The sequence below is a fragment of the Lepidochelys olivacea genome (assembly GCF_965140295.1).
Source record: "Lepidochelys olivacea isolate rLepOli2 genome assembly, chromosome: 2".
NCBI lineage: Eukaryota > Metazoa > Chordata > Testudines > Cheloniidae > Lepidochelys > Lepidochelys olivacea.
The window spans coordinates 199189576-199213174 of NC_140412.1; positions in this window are offsets into that span (position 1 = coordinate 199189576).

Sequence of the window (23599 nt, forward strand, 5' to 3'; positions counted from 1 at the left end):
AGAGTTTATTGGGTATTTCATCCTCTGCTTCAGGATGGCATCAAGCTACCAAATAAGGATAAGTGCAGGGTCCTGCACTTAGGATGGAAGAATCCAATGCACCGCTACAGACTAGGGACCGAATGGCTAGGCAGCAGTTCTGCGGAAAAGGACCTAGGGGTGACAGTGGACGAGAAGCTGGATATGAGTCAGCAGTGTGCCCTTGTTGCCAAGAAGGCCAATGGCATTTTGGGATGTATAAGTAGGGGCATAGCGAGCAGATCAAGGGACGTGATCATTCCCCTCTATTCGACATTGGTGAGGCCTCATCTGGAGTACTGTGTCCAGTTTTGGGCCCCACACTACAAGAAGGATGTGGATAAATTGGAGAGAGTCCAGCGAAGGGCAACAAAAATGATTAGGGGTCTGGAACACATGACTTATGAGGAGAGGCTGAGGGAACTGAGATTGTTTATTCTGCAGAAGAGAAGAATGAGGGGGGATTTGATAGCTCCTTTCAACTACCTGAAAGGGGGTTCCAAAGAGGATAGCTCTAGACTGTTCTCAATGGTAGCAGATGACAGAAATAGGAGTAATGGTCTCAAGTTGCAGTGGGGGAGGTTTAGATTGGATATTAGGAAAAACTTTTTCACTAAGGGGGTGGTGAAACACTGGAATGCGTTACCTAGGGAGGTGGTAGAATCTCCTTTCTTAGAGGTTTTTAAAGTCAGGCTTGACAAAGCCCTCGCTGGGATGATTTAACTGGGAATTGGTCCTGCTTCGAGCAGAGGGTTGGACTAGATGACCTTCAGGGGTCCCTTCCAACCCTGATATTCTATGATTCTATGATTCTACTGTGCTGTCTGACATTCATAACACAATCTCCCTATGATCACTAGGATTATACTCAGGCAACATTAATGCTTCAGTAGTTCATCGAAAGAACCCTGTAGTAAAGTGCTAAGGAAACCCCTGTAAGCCCAGGATTTGAGTCTAGACACATACATCATAAAACCAGAGCAAAGAGGCTCCAATTGAAAGGAAACCTGAAAACCTCAGATGACTCAAATAATTAGTCATGTTACTCTAACTCAGAGAAAGCCTCTGAATGAAACCTTAAGACAGAAGAATCAAAGGAGCGTGTACAAGAGGGACTTGTACTACAGAAGAATCAAAGGAGCGTGCTACCATTGGGACTGAGCTCCAAGTTGCCGATGCTAAATCACCTTTCAGAAACTACCTCTGCCCACCTAAAGTAATGCACTAAACTCTGCTAGTCAATCGAACTCCTGCTGGAACTAAAGTCCTCCAAAACAAATTGAAATCTTGAACCCAGAAGCAGGGTTGTGAGCAATGGAAAATCGATTGCTGAAGCACCATGCAAATCTTTCTTTAACTGACGCAGAGCTACAAATTGATGCAGCTAGAGGAATCCCACAGTTCCTGAAAGCCTTGCTCACTACTCACTGCCAAACTATTTATGCAGTTACCATGCACAGGGGCTTAGTGAAGTACTTATATCCACTTGAATATCTTCATAAGTTAAGTAATCAGAGCTCATCAGAATACAAATGAAGAGAGTGATGGAAGCTCTCCCTGGGAATTATGTTACCTTCCTTTCCCCCCACCCCCTCACCCCCATACACTAAATATCTTGAAAAATACTTGAAAATCTGATCTGATACAAAGCTATTTCCTCCTGGTGAAAAAGATTAACAATGACAAGTAACTGTCCCTTTTTATCTCTTTTAGCTTATTAAAGCTGGGATCTATTTTTGGCCTTCACTGATTAAAAGATACTTTTGGGAAGCTTTCAGTGGGAGCTACTGTATTTGAAATATTCAATAAAAAGTTTCTCTTTTTATGTCTCTCAGTCGCTTTCTTCAAAGAGAACAATGGTTTGAAAGGTTTTCCTCAATAATCACTTTACATGGCGCTTACATTCTGCAAATGGTCTTTTCCTTAGGAAACAGATTGTCCAGTTGCTTTTTATGTTACACTGCAAAAACAGTTTTGTTGTTCTGCAATTAAATATAGGTCATGTGAATTTCACTACCATACTCACAAGGCTGTTTCCCATTTCTAAACTAGAGCTTCACAACAGATTAAAAAGCCAAGAACAATAATCAATCGTTAATTTACCTTCTGAACTACATGGGAACCTCAAATAAGGTAAGCAACCAAATGCTTCCATGCTTGCCCAAAGTTTAGCTGAACCTTTTGGGTCTAAAAAGCCCATGAAGCCCTATGAAAACAAGCACCCTTGTAAGTGTCTTTCAGTAGAGCTGATTTTAAAAAAAATTCCACCCCAAAAGTCCAATAATTTGGCATGTGTTTTAATTCTAACTTGGAACAAAAAAAATCCAAATATTGACACTTTTTGATGAAAAAATTGCAAAAATATTTTTTCTTTGGAAATGTCAACATGCTTCATTGCAGTTTGCCAAACTGAATCAAAACATCATTGATCTGTGTCCACCTAAGCTGCCATGGTGACTGATGGGCATTGTAGTTCAGGTATCTTATGCCCGCATTTTCCCCTCTGCATTACACTGAAGGGACTCAATTCAATTCAATTCAATGCACTGCAGCAGTTCCGCCAGAGGCAAGACCTAGTGCATCATGGGAGGTGTAGTCCAGGCAGGGAGCTTAGCATAGAGAATAAGGGAGCATCAGGCTTCACAGCAGCTCAGACAGACGGATTAATGTTGAACTGTTTCAAAACACAATTTTCAATTCAGTTCAACAAACTGAAATGTTTTGAATTGGAGTAACCCCCCAAGACAAAATATTTCATTTCAGTTTTCCTGATGAAAATTTGAAAAAATTCAGCAAAATTTAATGTGGACATCGGATTTTCCATTAAACAAAAAGCATTTTGATGGAAAATTCCAAACCAACTCCAATTTCCAGAACTTTCTTTCCGCTTCCTTCAGAAAACAGGCCCTCTCACATCATTTCAGCACTTCTGCTTTTACTCTTAGCTGGCACACAGAAATGCAGAGCAGAACAAAATAACTTTCTTTTTAGTATATTTCAATCAGGCATCTCTAACTTCACCAAGAGTTCAAAGTGTGCATTTGGGGTTGGGGAGGATCTCTTATTCTGTCTTCCTTCCTTCACCCATCACTAACAGTAACTTCAAGTACAATTACTAGTAAATCTCCATGAGCATATAACAATTCTGTTCTATGTTGGTAGAATATTACAATTAAAACATTATTTCAATCAAGCTTTTTTGTATTTAAAAGCTAGGCATTCCTCTCCTGCCCATTCACTGATTTTCTCCATTTCTCTTTTGTTGTAGGAGTAAATATCAGGAGGAGAAACCATGAAATTTGTTCAATGATTTAGCCTGTAAAACAGATGAAATCAGATTCTGTTACTTCTAGCCAAGTCCTGCTCCCAGTGAAGTCTGTTAACTCTATGACTCTCAATTGTACATGACTTTCATTGATTCAGTAGGCCTAAGATTTGGCCCTTGATGCATAACATGACATTACATAGAGAAGAATGACAAGTATAATTTTTTAGTAGCAGATCATGTCATCAGGAGCCATGACTCTGAAGCTTTATGACAGAGAACAGAAGCAAGTTTACCCATAGCTGATATCTTAAGTCACTATTTGTGGTCATTGTTTAATGTGAAACATGAAATAGAGACAAAAAGAAAAGGAGTACTTGTGGCACCTTAGAGACTAACCAATTTATTTGAGCATGAGCTTTCGTGAGGCTTCGTAGCTCACGAAAGCTCATGCTCAAATAAATTGGTTAGTCTCTAAGGTGCCACAAGTACTCCTTTTCTTTTTGCGAATACAGACTAACACGGCTGTTACTCTGAAACATGAAATAGAGAGAGACAGGAAGAAATACTCCCTCATTCTTCCTCCATCCTGACAAAAAGGAAATTAAATGCCAACTTTTTACCTTCTGAAGTATAGTACTGTTACAGAAGGAATCCAGACAGCAGAATTTACACAATTAGGTATTTTCAAACAATACACTAGCTTAATGCATTATCTAGCTTTTATTATCAACGGAGAAAGGAAAATGAACAAGCTCTTATCCAAGGTGCACACACTTCTTTTCTATGGCATCTGTACTCTATTGCATATGGAACCTTACATTAGACGGACGTCGGTGGTACAGTGCAATTATTAACCACACATTCATGTGCAAGAGATGAATCCCAGCTCCCAAAGCCTCTGGAGGGATATTCAAATAAGCAGAAGCAGGCTTTTCTTTATTCCCTTCCTGAGAGGTACATAACCTAAATAGTAAGTAGGACATGTCCAAAGAGGTTGTCCCCAATTCTTTACTCATACCAACAAATTGACTCTTAGAAAAATTTCAAAATCTACAAATGCACAAATTCTGCCTTATGTGACCCATCCCAGGACTTTCTCGGACACATTTACTTTAAGGCAGAAGAAGGCATAGTTCTTCCAGCTATAGCCATCATGCAGTTAATCCCTGTTTCAATGCATCCTGAACATGCTAGTCCATTGAAGAATAGGTTTTGCTTTTACTCTTATCCACGCTATTGGTGCAGAAGCAGACACTTTCATTTGCTTACTGATCTGTGAGTATAAAAATTCCAACCCATGTTTCTTAATAAACACTTCTTTAGCGCTAGTCACAATTTGTTTAAATAATAGACTACTGGAGGATATTTCTCTGGATTAGTTCATACCTACTCTAAACTTAAATTTGATTACTTAAATGGTTCGGCTTTGGCACAAATTTGGTTTCCAAGAGAAATTTACTTAGTACTGAAGTGGAATTATGTAAAGAGGAGCTGCTGAATATTTTGTTATTATTCAAGTGTGGATGCAAAGAAAGACGACTCAAAATTGAGAGTTTTAAAGTGATTGAGTATCTGTCTGAGTAAAACAGACTTTTGTCATTGCTCCGCAAGTGTCTCCCGTATTTATAACCTACTTGGAATTTCAAGTTGGGAAAATACTATCAGTACTGTAGCACTGTTACACCTTACCCTCATAATCATCATGAAGCGTGAACAGGAACAGTGTATGATACCAGAGGAGTAGTGTATTAAATCTCAGTGTGGCATTACAAATTTATGAGCTAATTAACGTGTAATGGTAATGGGCTTGGTCTGTGTATACTATGCTGCTCTATAGCAGAAAAATCAATCTTTCCATTAACACTGTCTCAGCCATGGATCTGAGGAAGCTTGTGTGGATTTAAACAACCAACCAATCACTGGAACTTGGGGTTTCCTCTCCCAGCAACAGCTTTCACCTGACTCAAACCCACTTCATTTGATGCATGGAGACTCCATGGATCCGAAGTTGGTTTTTTACCCACGAAAGCTTATGCCCAAATAAATCTGTTAGTCTTTAAGGTGCCACCGAACTCCTCGTTGTTTTTGTGGATACAGACTAAGACGGCTACCACTCTGATACTTGGTACCACTTAATTTGACATTCAAACCTAAAATTTGCTTCACCTCAACAGCAATAGGCTGTGATCTTTCCCTCAGCCTTTACATTCTCTAAAAAAGTGTCATTTTTGTATGTGCTTTCAGGAGAAATTAAAAAACCACCGGTCAGGCTAGGTTACATTAATGCTGAAGAAAGGCAGAGGCAAAGCAAGAAGAAGAAGAAGATGGAAAAAAAGGGATAATTTTAAATGTTTAGGACTTTATGAGGGAAAACCCCAAATTGTTCCCAGAGCATAAATATAGAACATTACCAAAGATTTACCACTTACAATAATAAACTAGAGCTTTCCACCTCATTAACCATCGCGAGCCTGTGCATGCTACTCTTCCTCACCCTGGGCAGTTAGTACCAAATGCATCGTTACTAGCAAGAACAAAAAAGATGACTCAACAGTATACTGTGTCACTTCAGAGGAGAATCATCTTTTCCTCTCCTTGGCTGAAAGTCCAGGTCCACTTGTGCTGTCGTGTTCTTTGCTTCTCTTGGGCTTGAAGTGCTCCTTAGATTTGATGTTCCTGTGGCTGTTCCTCTTTTCACCAAGTTTACCCACAAGCAGGGTTTTTCCACCTGGTGGGCCCTCCTTTGTCCACTAGGCACCTTTGAACTGGTCCTTTTGGGGTGGGCTTCTCGTTTACTATTTTCAGGATCTGTTTTCATCTAACACAGATTTTGATCAATTCTCTTTTCCACCAGTTATATTTTCTTTCTGGTTTTTGCTTGATACTCCCTCCCCTGGTACAACTGTAGATTTCATTTCCTGCTACTTCCCTTCACTAATAGTGTCTGTTCACCTACCCATGTCTTTTTTTTTTCCTGTTTCTCCTGACCTGGAAACTTTCCTATTTTCCTTCTTTCCTCCTCCTCACTTTCCAGTCCCCTGCTTTTATTCTCCTGTTCTTTTATTTTATCCCCTTACCTCCTATGCCAGCTCCTGTTCATCTGCTAGATCAGCATCTAGATCCCTCTCCTTCCCTAATAGCTTTTTCCAGCTTCCCCCTTTGAGTGGATTCTGAGCCCCCTCCCCAGCTCGAGCTGCCCTCTCATTGGCTCTCCCCCCCAACTCCCCAGGACAGCATTCTACACTGCTGCATCACAGCTGCAGCAGGCGTTCGTGTCTGGGGGAGGGTTACTACACTCACCACCCTGATAACATTCACTTCCCTATGCACACCTATGTGGGGTTTAATGACTAACTAACTTATGCTCCCATCATAATTTATGTTAGCTCTCGATTAGAACCATTCTATTCAGTATATATATGTTTATATGATTCACTTTTCCCATAGATACCAAATACTCATAGGGTTGGTGGGGTTTCACCACTCACATTCTTTTGGCAACTGCATTTGTTGCCTCCTGTAGCAGCCTTTTTGGAAGTACCCCTTTTGTATTGTGTTCAGAGCATCTGGGCACTGGTTCAGATATGTGTCAGTTTCTCCTTGAATTACACAGGCTTAGGTATGGGGGAAAGGAATATATTATACCAATGTACGGCAAAGATTGGAATTTGCTCAGCAAAATTGGAATTTACTCAGGGTCCTTGAAGCAAAAGACCTGAAAAAGCACTTTAAATTCCAGTCATCATGTACTAAAATTTGAAAACAGTAGAACATCCATTTGCTTTTGAGAGATCTGGGAAAACCAATCTGAATATCAGGTCCTATAAGTTCTTTCAAGCAATCAAAGATGAAAATCGTGCATTCCCTTTACTCTGTATTTTGATGTGTATTTTGATGTAGAGCAAGTTAATTGTTTCTGCTCATTTACTCCAATTACTTCATGGTCTTGTTATTCAAGCAGTTCTATTCAGTATTATTGTACCGACTCCTTCATAACAACTACTTCCTGGGTTTTGTTTTTTAACTCATTAAGGGTATGGACGTAAATCTAGGTGAGAAGTAAATCTAGGCACACACTTGGGAACAAAGTCCACCAATGTTATATTAACAGACAGGCTTCAGCAGCAGTTTGTTCATGCCCCTGACTGATTCTTCCTTTAGCCTCTAATTTTGTGTGCACCATTATATAGCCACAACCTACTGAAAAGGCAAATGAAAGAATTAAGGCAACTAAGTCCCATATTTATTCTTTGCATAGTTTTCCTTTTATTTTCAAAATGTGGTGGGAGCTGACCCTCTACTGAACAATGACATGCAACAAATAGAGTCTTTAAGCTCAGCCCTGCATAGACAGTGGCACATACAGTTTTTCTTGGGGTGGAGCAACTAGGAAGGAATTTTGACTCCACTGCTCCCCTTTGCCTCTGAGGGAAACTGGGGAGGAAATAAATTATAACAGCCCTTGATAGGGTGTAAATTTACTTTCCCCTCCCCTCACACTCTGGCCTGCAAGTGGATGATAGGGAAGTACAGCCAGAGCTCTGCTCCTTCCACACCTTTCTCCACCCTGTCACAGATGTGAACGGTACCCAGAGAGCAGAGGCTGCACCTTGTTGCATCAGACCAGAACCCGAGTAAGCTAAGTGTGGTGTTTAGATGCTGCCTGTAATTATTAGAACTGGGAGCACTGGCTGTTGGGAGTCTGAAAGGACAGGAAACAGGAAGGAGGGGGGGAAATTGAGAAGGAGGAGTGAGAGCAACAGAGGGTGCAGCAGCAGCTTGGTAAAGAGATTTCCACTTTGAAAATAAAGTCCTGTTGAAGTTTGTTAGTACCTTGCCTGGTTGCTACAACATTTTGGCGATGAGGATGGGATCTTCTGCATCTGAACCCACCTGCACCCTTTCTGCAAAGCCCAGGTGAGCCTCCAATTGCTTTTACTACCTGGATCCATATGTTTGAGACTTATCTGCTTGCAATCAGTGCTACAGAGATTTCTGAAGAAAGAAAGTGTGCTTTGATAATCCACCTCCTTGGAGCGGAAGGGCAGCGTATATTTTACACTTTTCCCCTTGCAGACGATAAATATGAGATTGCACTCACTGCATTAAAGAATTTTTTTGTGCAAAAAGTGTATGTAGTAGCTAAGCACTACAGATTTCACCAGCGTGAGCAGGAGTCTGATTGTAACTTGTGACTTTGGGAATATGGCAGATGAGATGATTAGAGACCAGCTCATTGAGAAAACAACCATGCTTTGTGTAAGAGAACACTTACTTCTAGAACCACAACTTACACTAGAAAAACCAAAAATCATTGCTACCCAGATTGAGTCAGCTACAGCTGAAGCCAAAATAATGAACATGGATACAGGAGGCACAGTCCAGGCTGTGACTCCTTTGCAGAAAAGTTCACTATCGCTGCAGACAAACAATTACAAGAGGAAAACTAATGAAAAACCACCAAATCAGCAAAATTCAAAATACAGTAAAAGCATGCTTTCACTGTGGATCCTCACAACACCTTGCAAGCTACACAGGATGTCTGGCAAAAGTAGCTCAGTGCAATCATTGCAAAAAGATTGGGCATTTTGCTAAAGTATGTCACAGCAGCCAGTTTAATCAACAGGTGCATGCAGTTACAATACCAGATGTTACTGTGCTGAGCGTGGACAAAATCACAACTGCACATATTCCAGAATAAAGTGCAATGTAAACATTCCCACCATACCCTCAGGCAAATCACACTCTATTCAGCTAATGTTGGACACTGGCTCAGCAGTATCTATACTACCTGATTCCATCTATTTGCATTACATTAAAGATGTGCCTCTTACTAAACCCAAGCTTCACTTGGTGTGCTATCTGAAAAACCATATTCCAGTACATGGCTGCCTGCTAGCCATAATTACTTTTGGTGATTGCTGTGTAACTGCAGAGTTCTACATTGTCCACAAAGGCACTCCTATCCTTGGCAGAGATTTATTGGCTGCTTTAAATCTCAGGGTAGTTGATGGACAAATTGATCTTCCTCAGCAAAGCACTCTTGCGGTACACACACCAGTGTCAGCTGGGACCCAACACCAGGTTGAGGAGAAACTCAACTGTGCTTATGGGTTTCTGCATAAAGTTAAAATGCGGAATAATGTCATGCCTGTACGACAGAAATTACAGCGCTTTCCATTTTCAGTCAGGGAAGCTGTTCCAGAGGAACTGAGAAACTTTGTTCAAAAGGACATTATTGAAGAGATCAACTCCTCAGAATGGGTTTCACCTATAGTAGTGACGCAGAAGAAGGGTGGAGGCATTCGCCTTTGTGTGGACTTAAGGGAGCCAAATAAAGCTATTGTGATTGACAGCCGTCCTCTTCCTCACATATGGAGAAAGATGTTTTCTACTCTTGATTTGCAGAGCGCATACCACGAGGTTACGTTGCATGAAGATAGCAGAGACCTCACAGCATTTATTACACGTGGGGGATTATTTCATTTTAAATGTGTTCCATATGGTCTCGTATCTGCCCCAAGTGCCTTCCAAAAAATGATGTCATTGACTTTGAAGAATCAACATGGAGTTCAGTGCTATCTGGATGATATTATCGTATTTGGAAATAGTTCTGAGGAGCATGACAGTAACCTGCAGTCTGTACTAAACTGCCTCAGCAAAGCAGGCCTCAAGCTCAATAGGTCCAAATGCAAATTTAGACAAACTGAACTCTCCTTTCTGGGGCATAAAATTTCACAAGCTGGAGTAAAATCTTGCCAAATGCAAGATAAGACAGCAGTGACATGTACCCCTCCATTACAGCCTGTTCATCTTCCTGAAGTTGCATGGGAAAAAGTGGCAATTTACTTTGTAGAACCCTTTGATACTGTTCCAAGTGACTGCCATTATGCCATTATTTTAATACACTATTTCAGTAAATGGCCTGAGGTAGCATTTACATCGCAAATCTCTTCTGCTACAGTAATTTAGTTCCTCTCTTAAATTTTTAACAGGGAAGGTAACCCCAAAGAACTGGTTTCAGATAATGTAGTCAATTTACTTCCCTGGAGTTTGAAACTCTAACACAGAGGAACATTTTACACAGAAGGTCATCCCTATATTACCCTCAAGCCAATGGGGAAATAGAACGGTTTAACAGAAGTTTGAAAGAGAATTTGCAAACAGCTAAACTGGAAGGGCGATTGTGGAGAAACTTCACTACTGATTTCTCGCAGGCATACCGCACTACATGACATGCCATAATGCAAGGTCACCCGCAGAGTTACTGCATGGGAAACAGATTAATACTAAACTGAACATTGCTGGATTGTTAAAGGCATGACCTGATGCCCCAAACGAGGATGATGTGAGAAAAACAGCTGAACAGAACCAGGTAAAGTCTAAGGCTTTCACAGACAAGCGGCGGGGTGCTAAAGAACCAAAGTTTGAGTGTGGTTCCTTCGTTAGAATACGAAAACCTGGAATTTTACACAAAGGGGACCATAAATTCACAGCTCCTCTTAAAATCATAGAGAAGAAGGGACCTTACACCTATTGACTTTCTGATGGGTGGGTATGGAATGCTTCTTATCTTCCACCTGCCTAAGCACCAAGAGGAGATTATGCCAACACCCAGTCTGCATTGGATGACTTCACCGTAGTATCAACACAACAAGACATTGCACCGGTACCGGGGCTTGAGAGACATCCTGCCAGACCCAGACGACCACCTGTCTGGACTAGAGACTATGTTATGTAGTATCTACAGTGCTTCCAGTGTAATATTTTGCCAACAGTATAGTGTCTTGTTTCATATTTGTTCCTGTGGTTGGAACAACAATGTTTATTTTAATTGGGAGAGTTTCTTAAGAGAGGAGGTAATATAGTGTTTAGATGCCGCTTGTAATTATTAGAACTGGGAGCACTGGCTGTTGGGAGTCTGAAAGGACAGGAAACAGGAAGGAGGGGGGGAAATTGAGGAGGCGGAGTGAGAGCTACTGAGGGTGCAGCAGCAGCTTGGTAAAGAGGTTTCCACTTTATTTTTAAAGTCCTGTTGAAGTTTGTTAGTACCTTGCCTGGTTGCTACAACACTAAGCAAGGGAAACTTATTTACTCTAGCTCTCCTGATCAGCTGAGTAATACAAAGGCACACTGAAGCCCATAAATTGATTAAGCAGACTCCTGAAATAATGGATGAGCGTATTAGCAGATGCACATATTAGCAGATAAACCTATATATAAAGAAGAGCAAACCTGACACAAAATGTACAATGTCTAAGAAGCTAGACAACTGTCAGCAAGGATCAAATACTAGGGTAATGAATGCAAAGGACAGGCCTGTAGCAATCAAAGGTCATTTAGTTACATGCATTTATTCCTTACTATAGGGGTGTAATTCACTCTCATCCAGATAAATCTGCTTAGACCATATCAAATCCAGATCCATTTGGACCCCAGTACTGAAAAAACACAAGTCTGAGTACGAAAATATTTACTGTGCAAAATCATAACTTTCAGGAGGGTTTGCATACTATCTGCTGCTTTGCACACACTGGGCCAGGTTCAGTGTTGCTGCCAATATAAAGAGCCTGCAAAGCAACCCTAAAGACAAGGGGCCCTCTCCTACAGGTACGAAGCCAGTTCTGTCACCTCTAAACCCTCTCCCCATCCCACACACAGGTGCCCCCACACAGGCAGTATATTGACTTTGAGGTAGCTGGAAGGGGGTATGCAGGGGTGGGAGGAGGCATGAGCAGGGCATCCTATACAATGAATGCCTATAGAGACTGTGCCAGCCTGGCTGCAAGTTAAGGTAGCCCCCAGAGCTCTTTTCACTTGCACCAGGGGCCAAATCAGTCTGAAGCAGCCCTCAGCACTGGACTGGAAGAGGGCAAGTGACCTCCTCTCCTGACCATCCTTGAGCTGGACTCTGAACCTCCACAGGGAGGCATTCCTCCCATGATCTTATAAGCTGGAAGCACCAGCCCAGGATGTGTTTTATGTGAAAGTCCCAGTCTAGATTTATATTAAGACAACTCGTGCCTCAACTTGCTGTGCTGGTCACTTGTCACAAAAGGGTGGCACAGAGAACTATTAACATTGTAGAGTAAGGGAGAAGTGCTGTAGCAGTTACACACCATCAGATATGTGGATAACAGCTGAACATGGAGCATTCAGTGGGAGTAGCTAAAAAGCTCAGACATCTTCCCTACTATGAGGCCGGAGCTTCATCACACAGAGCTGTCGGAGGTACAGGGAGGTTCACATAATTTTGTGGAGATGTTCCCCAAGTCGTTTGTTACAATCTCCCACTCTGTATCACAGCAATGTGGGTTCCTTTTTGAATCACTCTTTCCAGTGCTGTCACTACCAGCATTAGTTGTGACTAACAATCCCACCATAATGCTGCTGCCTGCAATATTTTGTTTTGGCATTTGTGTGTACAGAATTATAGATTAATCCTTAATCAGCATGGCATAATATGACAAGTGGGGACATGAGTGGTGCACAGGATTTGAAACTTGACATATCTGGAGACCACACCAGCCTTGACTGCAGCTAAGGTGAAGGCTCCTGGTAGACATTGTATTTCGGGTACCTTAAGGAAAATCACTCAGGTTGGTTGATAGGTATAAAATTACCATTGTAAACCAACCACAAACCTCAAAGCACCATCCCCAGAAGGAAAACAGCCATACAACATTGGCTCAGAATAGGGCAGTGAGGACAATGAGCTGTCTCCCCATGTCCCCAGACATCACTGGAGCAATTGTATCTAGAAGCCAGAGGCTAGTCCATGCTGGGCTGGCGGATTTCTTGCCAGATAGTCAATGATCTTCTGCGATCCTGATGCCGCTGTCAGCTCAGTCTTTAGGGGAGATGGGCTGGACATAAAAAAAGTAAGATCATTTGGAAGAGGCACCTTTGGACCTTTTTACCCTTCCTCTAGCTTGAAACATACCTAGAGAGAGCAAATAAAACTAAGGGGCAGAATTTGTTCTAAAATCTGGAGGAGTTTTTACAACAAAATGCCCTGGAGCCCTTTTTCTTAAAAAGACACTTTTTTGCCTCAAATTTGCTACATAATTTATTGGCATATTTTATACAATAATGGATTAATAAGAAAAGTTGTGAATAAAGTGTCTCTTTGAGGAGAACTATTTAAGCAGCCTCTGAATTGCATTACAGCCTAAGCTTCAGTGCCACTAGTCTGGAAGTTAGTGAGTAATGATGTTGTGAATAGATCTGTTGAGTACATTATCAGGGAAAACTCTTTCATGCTACACAGTAGCATAAGCTGAGCTAGGTCTGAAAATTCTGAGATGGTCAATAAATGGAAATAATCTTCACAAATTTTCCCCATTTTGGGGATCACGAGTCAGGTTTAGTCAATACTGTCAGCACTGAGAAAGCAGCTCCTGTGACCAAGATTTAGGACTGGATTGTGAATGCCTTACTCACAAAGCTGAGCCGTTACTCACACATGTAGTTTCAATTCCCACTGGCTCCACTGGGACTAGTCATGTGAAGAACTGTTTACCAATGCAAGTAAGGGATTTACAATCTGGGCCTTAGTTTGAAAACTAGAACACATAACGTGGATTCACATTGTCCGTCTCTATTCATCCTCTCTTAAAGGTCAGAGAGTACCAGCTTTACTCACACTGAAAGGCACCTTATTATGGGCTAAGTTGTGGCTTTGCCACCAAACCCATATAATGGAGCAGCTCATAGTTAAGCTGTCCTGGAGCAGCCCAGGAAATAGATTCTGATGTCTGCGTCAAAACTATGTGCTGGTGTCCTAAACCAGCCCCAGCCTAACACATTGTCGGTCCCCTGGCACAGTCAGAGCAGCTCTGGCTCTACTCCCAACCCAGCTGTATGGGAAGACAAGTAGCAGCTCTGAGAAGGCTGCTTTCTCACCCTGTACAGATACCTGAGTCAGCACAGTGAGGGGCTACAATTGGGTGGATTGCACAGGATGGGGCACAATCTGGCTCACGTTGCAAAGTATTCATTGTACTGCTAACAGCACTGTGACCAATAAGGAGAAGCAGCTGTGCTTTGAACATTTAAAGAACTGATCATCCCTTTTGCCTTAAAAATGTTTTTGGATAATTCACCACCTCCTGCATCACTCTTCTGTTTGGGAAGATGAGCTGGAGGCAGGAGCTAACAGCCATGAAGACTGAAACGATGTGAGGATTTAAGATTTAGTGTCGGAATGATAGTGGGGAATCATACTATCTTACTTGTTTATTGTTTCCTACCAGAGTGCCTGAGGATCAGCTGTGTGGTGGTCGTCTGCAGCCTGCTTTGCACAGATATTATTAAAAATCAGTTCGGGGTCCAATACTTTCAAAGACCATTTTACCAACAAAGCCTTGGCATCTTGTTACTGTTCTGCCTTCATGTGCGCACGTGATGAATCATTATAATGATTTCCTTCCTTCCCCAGGCAAGTTCTTTTACGTTCCTGCAATAATGGTGTATACAACACTTTTGTCAAAATTTCAGTATGAACCGGTTTTATATTTTTCTGATTTGTCTGGTGAAAACCCTGCTAAGTCCCAGCACTGCTCTTTTTGGGTGATAAAGATGTTTTGAATAAGATACAATGGATCTGAAAATGTTTTGGGTGTCAAAGGAACGAGTAGCTTAGCAATAGCAATGAAATACCCATGTAAAAAGTTTGGACTAAAGGCCCACAGAACAGAATAGCATAGCATTGGACTTAGTCTTTTTTTTTAATATTCAAAGTGTTTTTAAATAATCCATTTAACATTGGTGTAAGCAAATGCTGTAGTTATAGTACACTCAGCAAGAGGTTACACACAGCCCCGTCCATTTAAACTTGTTTTTATTGAGAGAAAAGGGCTGTTCATCTAGACAAAGGGAAATGATTATTAACCCTGCTAACTCCCTCATGTCTAGAGATTTTTATAGACCATGTTTCTGACCTTTCATATTTTGCTCGCCTATCAGAGCCCTGATCCAGCTCCCACTGAAGTCAAGGGGAATCTATTTACTTCAGTGATTGTTGAATCAGGCCCTAAGAGAGCACTCTGGAGACAGAGATATGATCACCAGTATGTGGGAAGTCAGGTAAAGATTACAACAAAATGCACAAAATGCAAGATTACAATAAAATTGCTTGTTGAAGAAGCTTATTGCCCCTCCATTTGCAGCACAATACAGCAGAGGACGGTTCATCACACATGGCTTTTCAGAATGCAGTCTCTAAGCAAGGTGCCTACCTGTACTATGGGTGGGCATTATTATTATTGTTGTTGTTCTTTACTTGTATTATTGTAACTCCTAGGATCTCCAGTCATGGTCCAGAACCCCATTGTGCTAGGTGGTGTAGCAACATAAAATAAATTTGGTATTTGTGGTCCAATCGTACACAGTGGTTGGTCTGTACATCCTCAGAAAAAATAACAGAATTTAGGGAACAGACAGAGAGACACTAGTGGGCAGTGGAGACTGAGAAGGAAGAGAAAGCTTATTGGACATTCATCAGGGTGTGCTTGTAGTCAAATTAATAGCAAGGAAATAGTCCTTTTACAAACATCTTTGGCTAAACACTTCACTGGAGTAAGTGGGTACAACTCCATTCAAGACAATGAAGTTGATCTTGCTTATGTCAGAGGTGAATGTATCCCTTTGTACTCAATGAAATGTGTCAGGAAGAGAGTTCGCTTACTACTTCAGAGCACAAGATGCAGATACTCTACAACATGAATATTTTAGCCCGTTAAACTCATTATAATGTCACAATTTATGGTAATTCCACATATTTATGAACTCTGGCACTATGACAGCCTTGGTGAAGTCATTGCACTGATATGCGAATATGTCACTTTATAATTACCCTGATTTGATTTTAGAAGAAAAGTTCCTCATTATGAAATAATCAGGCTTCTAATCCCTCACTCTCCCTTGCCTTTCCTCCTTCGGGAAACCACACAGACTTATTAAAACCTAATACCTTCATTTTTTAATGTGCTCATAAAAAAAATCAGATAATAGACACTCTGGCATTAGAAAGGTGATTAGGCTGAACACATGGTGATACTATTAATTCAACAAAGTCTACATTTAAAAAAAATCAAATAAAAATTCAATCCATTTAGAATAAAGCCTCCTTTTTGTCTACAATTAGGCATCATATCACTGTGGATGGACCCACATTATTCCACTGACATATAAGAAAAAGAAATCAAAACTCTTGTTGACTCAAGAAAGAACACCAATATTCTTCCAGTGGATTTACCAAACAAACATAGAATTGCCATGCCAGATTAGACCAGTGGTCCATTTTAGATCTAGTCCAGGATCCTGTCTGTGCCTATGACCAGCAACAGCTAATCCAGATAAAGGTGCAAGAAACCACAAAGTGGGCAACTAGGCGATAGCCTGCTCATGGGGGGAAGTTTATTCCCAAGCCCCTATCATTTATAGGCTGGTTTACGTTCTGAAGCATACAGGAAAACTTTTAAGCATGCACTTAAATCTATCACTTTTCAAGGCAGCACTTAAGCACATGCTTAACTCTTGTCCTGAATAGGGGATGCTTTCCTGAATGGGACCTGAAGCATAAGAGGTTATTTTTCTCCTCATCTTTGGAGGTTTTAACCAAAAAAAATTCTTTTGATCATTTTTAAGTTTTCAGCCTTTCAGTTTCTTTGGATAATGCCCTTCATTCTGTATCAAAAAGGTAAAAGAGAAAACACTTAATCTACCTTTTTCTACTGTTCAGTATTTGTATCCCACCAGCATTGTTTCCTCTTTTTCATCTCTTCTGAACCGTTCCAATCTTTTCAAGCTCTCTCTTCTGATGGAAGTTTTTCATGCCTCTAATCGTTATTGTTGCCCTTCTCTGAATGACCTCTATTTCTGCTCAAGTCTTTCCACGGCCAAGTCCAGAACTGCACACAGTATTCTGTTGATTTAGATAACGGCATTCTAATAGTTTCAGTATTTGTCATCCTATTCTTTATGCATCCGAACATTTTGCTGTCTTTTTTGCAACAGCTGAAACACACTGAGCAGAGAGTTTTTCATGAGGTCTTTGGCTTGAGCTGCTACAGTTAATTTCTAACCCAGTAAGGACCTTCTGGAATTTAATAATTGCCTCTCTATTACTTGGATTATTATTATCCTGCCTTAAACTTCTACGGCCTTAAGATCAAACAGATGAAGATTTCTTCCAGTGATACAAAGGTCATATTTCTAGTTCTCATAAGATATCAGAACTTAAGCCTGCTTCGGATCCAAGAGCGAATACTGCTATCCTGTACTTCACAACAGTGTAATTTCAGAGGAGGAGAAGAGGCTGAGGGAAGGAAGGGAAGAAAGAATTCCTTTTTCTATTTTTTTTTTTAATTGTGAGCTTTTGAATCAGGGGGTTGGAATGTTAGTAGAGGTCCTGACAGAAATGGATTAATGGACAGAGTGGAAGTCAAAGGTGAATTATAAATGCTATTAATCAAATAGGTCTGCAATTAATCACATGGGAAGGTGATTTGGAATGTGATATGTTATGGAGTCATTATGAACTTTACCTCTATGCTGTTTTTAACCATTTCACTTCTTAACCATGCACACTAATATAGATCCACACACATGTCTAGACAGGTGTATGTTAGTGGTGATACTGTAATTAAGATGACAAGTGGATCAAACAGTTAAATCTAAAAAAGGTATAATCTACTATTATTACAAGTAAAATATGCAAAGGGACAAAAATTTCATGACTTTAACAGGACTACTCACGTAAATGCTATGGTTTCTATTATAGAGACATTATTCCTTTGCAGTGTTGTTGTAGCTGTGTTGGTCCCAGGATATTAGAAAGACCAGGTGGGTGAGGTAATATCTTTTACTGGACCAAATTCTGCAGGAGAAAGAGACAAGCTTTTGAGTTATGTCCTACATCTGCAGAGATGCTAACTCCCCATTTCACCTTGAATGGTCTCTTGCGATGTAAGTTAACGCCTTATGCCTAACAATCTGCTCTACCTTGTATTTAGCTGTGACATGCTGAGGGTAAGTCTACAGTTAAACTGCTACAGTGGCACCGCTTCAGCACGGCAGCTACACAGCGGTAGCACATCAGCATATACACTATCTGTACCAGCAGGAGAGGTTCTCCTCTTGGCGTAGATAACCCATCTCCCCAAGAGGCAGTAGCCAGGTCAGCAGAAGAATTCTTCTGTTGACCTAGCACTGTGTACACCAGGGATAACCAGCCTCGCTACATCTTTCAGGGGTGTGGACTTTTCACACCCCTGAGAGACGTAGGGCATGTCTACACTACAAAATTAAGTCAACCAAATGTATGTTAGTATACAGCTGCCACAGTAATTACGTCACTTGTGTGTATCTACACTTTGCTCCTTGTGTCAGTGGTGCATGTCCTCACCAGGAACGCTTGCACCGATTGAACTGTCCATGTCAGCCATCGCGGCAAAAGCCAGCAACAGTCAAGGTAAGCAACACCACACCTACACTGACACTGCGTCAACCTAACTACATGAACATTGATTCTATGCCTGTTATGGAGGTGGAGTTATTAAGTCAGCATAGTGGGTGAATTACGTCGGCAAGAACAAAATTTTAGTCTAGACACTTACGCTTAGATCAATCTAAGCTGCTCTGCATCGACCTAACTCTGGTATAGACCAAGGCATAGAGATTCCAATGGAAGTTTCCAGTGTTGACCAGCAGTTTGTACCTTTACCAGAGCTCTGTGTAAGCTCAAAAGTTTTCCTCTTTCACCAACAGAAGTTGGTCTAATAAAAGATATTACCTTAGCTACCTTGTCTCACATTAGTCTTTGGCATTTATGTAAATAGACTATTTGGGACACTGATCTATAATTTAGTCTTATTTATCTGTTATTTTATTTAATTTTTTTAAACATACATACTAGGTCTGCCCACCCCATACTCCAGGTGCCTCTTCCAGTATTTAATGCACAATAATCAATAATTACCTCTAAAATCTACGAATGACCATGCATATAATCATTATTAATTCCCAGCTCAGAACTTCATGACACCACAATTAATAACTCCTCCTACCCTTTATTCTGTCCCCTCCCCAAACATCTGCAGCACAGCTTTGCAGCATGTCCAAAGTCAATAATAGGAGCTTTTTCAGACCGAGGTGGGAAGTATATTCCTGATATAACTGCAATCAAAGTAATACATAGGTATCAATAAGTATTCTATAGAATTAAGTCACATTCTGGAGAATGCCCTTCTGGCAGCTCCCTTTCTTTTTTCAGGGAGCTCAAAGGGGATCCCAACTCCGGTAGTATGAAATGAGATGAAAAGTAGGATCTCTGGATTCAAACTATTTAAGGCTTTACAAGTCAAAACAGTCACCTTCAACTCCACCTGGAAACTCCCAGGCAGTCAGTTCAACTAGCACAGCTCCAGTATTATTTGCTCCCCATGAAAAGGGCTACTTATCAGATGAGCTGTTACATTCTGGACTGGCTTTAGGTCCTAAAGTTTAACCCTAAGTAGAGTACATTATAGTAATCTAATCCTGAGGTGACAACAGCTCTCATCTTCTCTTATCTTCTACAAGAAATACATCTACCTATTCAGTTAACTTGGAAAATGTCAATGTAATTTTCAAAATTCCTGTAAGTACAATTCAATTAAATATTTCTTAAGTATCTAGCTAACAGCTGACCCATTTCTTTGAGATGCTGACCACCCTTGACCAGAATGGGAATACAGGTGTTCAGCATCTTGCATGACCAGACATTAAGGGTATGTCTACACTTCAGCTGAGAGCATGAGCGTGTAGACACGTGCATGAGGCTTGCTTGAGCTAGAACAGTAAATATAGCAGTGTGGCCATGACGACATGGATGAGAGCTTAGGCTAGCCCCCCAGGTACCAGCCCTCCTGACCCCCTGGGTACATACTCGGGTGGATATCACACTCCTATCTTTAGCACACTAACTCAGGCTGAGCTAGCACCCATTTGTCTACCTGTTCTGGGAAGCATGTCCCCAGCTGCAGTGTAGACATATCCTGAGAGAGAGAAATAAAGTTTAACTCTGGCACAAGTCAGTGAATCAGGGATAATATTTAAACATTTCTGGTCAATTATAGCAAGTCTCAGGAAGTGTTATACAAGGGACAAAGGTAAAAGGTATACAAGTATAAAGGTAAAAGCAATTGTCGTCATGAAATTCACTGCCTGGAGAGACCAAAGAAATAAGAGTCAGGATCCTTTGAACTAGAAAACAGGTAAAATTGACAAAATGTGCTAAATGTTATAGTGCTTCATAAGAGTTAGAAAGTTCAAGTAAAATATAATACACAAACATAAAACGTAAGCAGTTTGAAATAGAAAGGTTTCTATGAACTCTGGATCTACTCATCCTTAGTAGTTTATCCATATTTCCACTTTTAGTAGGATATCGGTTTGATTTTCAGGTCCTTAAAAAGCTCCTGATTGAGCCATATTGACATCTTACTATTCTTCCCATCTTTCCTTCAGTTTGTTGTTGTACCTTTAATATGGTCTCTTTGAGAAACTGCCAGATGTCCTGAAGACCTTTTTTCCTTAGATTTTATTCCACTGGTAACTTACCTGCCAGTTGTCGGAGTTTGTTAAAGTCTGCTTTTTTGAAGTCCATTGTCCTCATTCTGTTGCCCTCACTCCTTTTCCCCCAAATTGCCTTCAACCTTCAGATTTGCAACCAGTTCTTCTCTGTTAGTCAGAATTAAGTCTAAAATGACTTTCCACTTGGTTACTTCCTTGACCTTCTGAAACAAGAAGTTGTCTCCAACACATTCCAAGAACGCATTGGACATTTTGTGTTTTGTCATATTACTTTTGCAACAGATATCAGGGAAAAGTCCCCCATTACCACCAGGTCTTGTGTTTTTGATATTTGTTTTAGAAATGCCTTATCCACCTCCTCATTTGGAGGTCTACAGTAGAGTTTACCATAACATTGGACCAGTTTTCCCCAGGGACTTTCATTTGGTCTGCCTCTCACCTTCTTCTGGACCTCAGAATGAATACATGTATTCTTGATGTATAATTCAAGACCTTCTCCCCTTTTTCCCCCCTTCCTGTCTTTCCTGCACAAGCTATACCCTTCTATACCAGAATTCTAGTCATGAGATTTATCCATCAAGCCTCAGGGATGCCAGTTAAAAAGAACTGGAAGTACTAGTATAAAGTCATAAATTAGTTTATGTATTACTCATACATCTTTAAATGTGTGTCTATACTGGGATTGCAGCCCAGTAGCCTCCTTCACTTCCATTTTATCCACTCTCTTTGAGGAGAGCCGCTGATTCCTTTCACAGCTGAGATAGCCCAGCCTCTAAACATTCCTTTGCAGATTCCCTGCACTAAGTGCAGGCAAGCGATGGTCTTTTGGTAAAAAAGTTGATGTTTTCCTCATTTTACTAGGGATGAGATATATAGATACCCATAATACTACTACTTTCATTACGTGGCTCTTTGAAGAATGGCACAATAAACATGGCAGCATTCCTCTTCTGCTGATAGTGGTCAGGGTAACAAGAAAAATGCCTTTCTTCTGGTGGTGCAAACACTGTCCTCAATCTAGACACACACACACACACATATATTCAAATCCCATTTCTCTAATGTTTGCAGTTTTTTTCCCAGAAAGCTAATCATTACAGATCAGGAACATTACAACCTCGAAGATTAAAAGATGAGATGTTTCAGGAAACATCTACAAATTGTTTTATCATGACAAAGTTGCTTTCACTTCAGAAAGTATTTTTGACAAAGATCCACATCCAAGGTTAATGACAAAGTCTGAGGGGTGGGAATCATGCAATGAGTGGAAAGCTGGCCTAGAAAATGTAAAGCAGAGTTGCAGGAAGCACCAGGAAGGGAGTGGGTGGGGAAGGGAGGGGGGAGGGAAACAGCCACATAAAGTACAAATGATAAAATATTGGAAGAATGGGTAACTAAGAAAAATAAAGCAGACACAGAAAGGCTTTGATCATTTAAGGGCTCATAAATGTCAGGGAGTTTAAAGTAGATGGACAGATGTAAAACAAAGATAATTAAAAAAGGGGGTATGTCTGGCAAGTACATGCAGCTTCATTAGGGATAAGAAGGGAAAAGTGACAACAAAATAAATAGTAATAACTCCCCCCCCCCCAAAAAAAACACCCTAGTCCATTCTGGGTTCACGCACTAAATACAAATGGGCACTGTTAAGGAAAAAAGACAGCAGAAGGACAAGCATATGGGTGACTGAAATCAAAAGAGCAATGTTTGATTCTTATGTCAGGAAATAGTGGCTGTTTTTGCCCAAATGGAAACAAAACAGAGCCTGTGTATGTATACAGACTGTGGGAATGTAAAGATATTTCTTTATTAGTGTTACCTGTCTACAGATGGAATTTTGTCTTGCTTAGTCATGATATAATAATACTGCTACAGTGTATCTGCCTTCCACGGTCCTACACCTGCATGGATCTGTCACACGGATGATAAATCTCAGATGTCAGATTTGTTGCCATTAGAGCTTGCTGAAAATTTCTTGTCATCACGAATCAGGAAGAATTGTTGAATTATATGTCTTTTTCATGGAAAAAACTTCTGAAAAATATTGATTCAGAAATGTCAACACATTAGCTTGGTTCAACAATAATCTGTGTCCCCTTGAGCTGCCAGAATGACACATGGTAGTTGTAATTTGGGTGCCTCATGACTCCAGTCTATGGGCTCGGTTCCTGGGCCAGCCAACAAATCTGGGGATGCACCACTGTGGTTAAGGTGGAAGGGAGACTGCCATGCTTCATGGGGATGTAGTCCAGTGGGAGAGACCATCCTATAAAAGAAAGTGGGGGCACGAAGCACCTAAAGTACAACTCTGATGAGGCAACACAGAATCTCGGGCAAACACAAATTAATGTCAAACTGACCTGAAATGATTGTTTTGATTTGGGTTGACAAACCAAAATATATTGATTTAGTGTTGGAATGACCCCAAATCAACTATTAATTTTTTTTTCCTATCAGGCAAATCAAAATGTAATTGGGAGGGGCAGGGGAAATCAAAATTTTCCTGTGGGAACATTTTTATTTTTCAGAAACAGCATATTCGGTCAAAAAAACCGCTCTGTCAACCAACTCTAATTACAATCAAACTCTGTTAACAATCCCTAATTAAAGGCCCATCCTTCACAGTTGAAGTCAATGGGTGTTTTGCCGGCAGGAACAGAAAAAGTCCCTAGTGACTATGACATAGTGTCACTGCATTCTAATAGGATAATGCAAATTAATGATGTTCAAACCTAG